Below are 3,050 nucleotides of genomic sequence, written 5' to 3'. Positions count from 1 at the left end.
AAGTGAGATGTCAAATGTCAAATATATACATGTATCATGTACACATGCACCCAGTAAGAGAAAGACAGAGGTTCTTAATCATGGAGCTCAGAAATTTTCACTGAATTCAGTTGGCCAAAGAAGGCACTAAAAGTTTGTGAACAGTGTATTGGTAAAAGTAACATTTTATTTCAAGAAATATACTGTGGTAACAGGTGGATTAATTATGTAAGTATTGGTAGTGTAAGGTTGGTAATTAGAAGAACAAAGAACAGTTTGGAAGCTCTTGAAAATCATCTAGATAAGAAATAAGGGGAGCTTGTCCAGCATGCCCAGAAGCAGCTCACTTGAGAGATGTCAAAGAAGCAAAATGATTATGATGTGGCAATTCTCTGTGGAGGCAAAAGGAAGGGGCCACAGATATGTCAAAGATGGGATCCCTGCCTATCTATTTCTGAGTCAGGACCTCATTAAAAGATTACCACACACTGTTATTTCTAGTTTTTGAAATGACTTCAGGTGACATTTTGTGTGGTGTCCTCCAGCCCCTGCTATCCTAATGTTCCTCCTCCTAACTCGTATATTTTCACATACAACAGGACTTTATTCTTACAGGTCATTGGTGTGAAGGATCTCATTTTATACAAAAGTATTTCATACTATAAAGGCAGCAGCCTAGGGTTTACAGGAACAAATATAAAGGACACATGGACAAAAACTAGGGGGGGTAGAAATGGGAGGGAGGTGGGGAGGACTGGCGGGGTAGGCTGGGATGGGAGTAAAAGACAGAAAGCTGTACTTGAACAACAATTAAAATAAAAAAAAAAGAATTTTGTTTTGCTTTATAAGATCAGCTGAATTATCTCAGACAGAGAATATGGCTTTCTTATCTTTAGGGTGGTAAGAAGGTACTTTGGCACACACAAAACACCTTAACTCCAGCCCACAAGCTCTCTGGGGATGGCAGGACCTAAGGAGAAAAGACAATGTGAGTGTGGGTGTCTTTAAAGCTTGGGCATTATCACTGTGGCCTTGGAGAGCAGAAGTAAGGGTCCCAAGTGGTCTTCCTATGGTCAGTGGGGTGACACTTGGGAGGGACAACCCTGTTGTTTTCCTGAACCAGACTCCTTTTTATTTTCTTGATGTCATATTTAAAAAGCTCTGTGTTCTTTATGATCTGATAAGGACTGCTACTGGACTTGGTGAATGGAAGCTGGGAGCCAGGCTTAACTTGTTTTAAAGAAATAAATAGGTTGCTTCATCTATCCAAATATTGTGAACCACGAATACCTATTATAATGATTAAAATGCAGGACTCTGAACTTCTTGAGGGATTACTTTTCTAAAGGTGTTTTCTATAGTTGATTTAATTGGATTGACCTTGCTGTGAAACTCTCTTGAACTTGCTGATGCTAGAGTGGAAATTCACTGTCAGTGCTGTCAGTGGTGTGGGAAATATGTTGTTGATATGTTGTCAATAAGTTTTGACCCTTGCTAAATGTGTATGTGCCTCAAGGATAAGTTCTTTCTGAGCCTTGACCACTGAGATTCCATGCTATTCTGAAGATTAACATTGGGTATCCCTACTTATTGTGAATTCCCATATTAGGAAAGTTCAAAGCAACACGGGATGGGACTGGGAAACATTGGAGATGGAATAAACCCAAGCATGAGTCTAAAGCCCTTTTAGAGCTATTTCAGATCATTGAACAGAATGACCACACATTATCCATTGAAATCTGAATGGCCAAGCCCAGAATGCCAGGACATTCAAAATGTAGGGACGGCTCCAGACCGTTTTTACACTGTGGGCACTGGCCACATTTCCTTAATCTTGCATGTGAAATACCTTTCATTTACTCTCCCTGAGAACATCTGGGTTGCAAGAATCAAATCTGAGTGTGCCCTTCTATAAAAAATTATGCTCTTTTGAGAATTTTCTTTTTGCACATCCTCCATATCTTTAAACCAGCACTCAATTTCATTTAATCAGGAAGTGCAGCTTACACTTTATTGCTGTGGAGTTTCTGGCAAGCTTAGGATGTTTCTGTTGAGTTGATGGAAACGCAGAGGTTGTAAATGTTTGAGAGGCTGTCCTCCCATAATCAACCCATAACTCTGTTATATGAAAGACTTTTATTCAAAGAGCTCATTTGAGGCTTATCTTGTCCAGTGAGGTTAGTATCATCACCTCTGCTGAAGAGGAAAGCTATTTTTAGATCATGAATAGATTAATAGGTAAGTTTTATTGAAGGAAAAAATGTTTGACAATTTCTGTACCCTTTAATTAAGATGTAGTAGTATGTGGTGTTGTCCTGTGCAATGCACGGTTAATTCTTAAAAAAAAAAAACCCACACTCACACACATATGCACACTCAACCAAAGCTACAATCATCTAACTGGTTATACAATTTACTATTTATACCAGGATTTCTAAATAAAACTCATAAGATTTTGCACCAAGACTTGGAATTAATTTTTTAGAGGAAGAGTAGGTTATTTTGTATTGGTCCAGAAAATATCTTAGACTAATGACTAGAAGTTATTTTAGGGGGTAGACTGAAACAAATGTGAAAGAACTTTCTAAAAAAGATAACATAACTACATAATCATAATCTACTCTATATTTAAACAAACTCCCAGTTCCCAAAACAGTCTTTTTTCCTTTTAAATATATTTTATTGATTATGCTATTACAGTTGTCCCATCCCCCCCTTATTCCCTTCTGCCCTTAGCACCCACACCCACATTCCCCACCTGCTTAGTTCATGTCCATGGGTTGTACATGTAAGTTCTTTGGCTTCTCCAGTTCCCATACTATTCTTAACTTCCCCCGCCTGTTCTCTACCTACCATTTATGCTTCTTATTTCCTGCACCTTTTCCTCCATTCTCTCCCCTCCCCATCCCTGCTGATAACCTTTCATGTGCTCTCCATTTCTGTGAATCTATTCCTGTTTTAGTTGTTTCATTAGTTTGTTTTGGTTTTGGTTGTAGGTTCAGTTCTTGATAGTTGTGAGTTTGTTATTATTTTACTGTTCTTATTTTTGATCATCTTCTTTTTCTTAGATA

The sequence above is a fragment of the Phyllostomus discolor genome, chromosome 9 (assembly GCF_004126475.2).
Source record: "Phyllostomus discolor isolate MPI-MPIP mPhyDis1 chromosome 9, mPhyDis1.pri.v3, whole genome shotgun sequence".
Classification (NCBI taxonomy): Eukaryota; Metazoa; Chordata; class Mammalia; order Chiroptera; family Phyllostomidae; genus Phyllostomus; species Phyllostomus discolor.
This window is presented reverse-complemented; position numbering follows the sequence as displayed.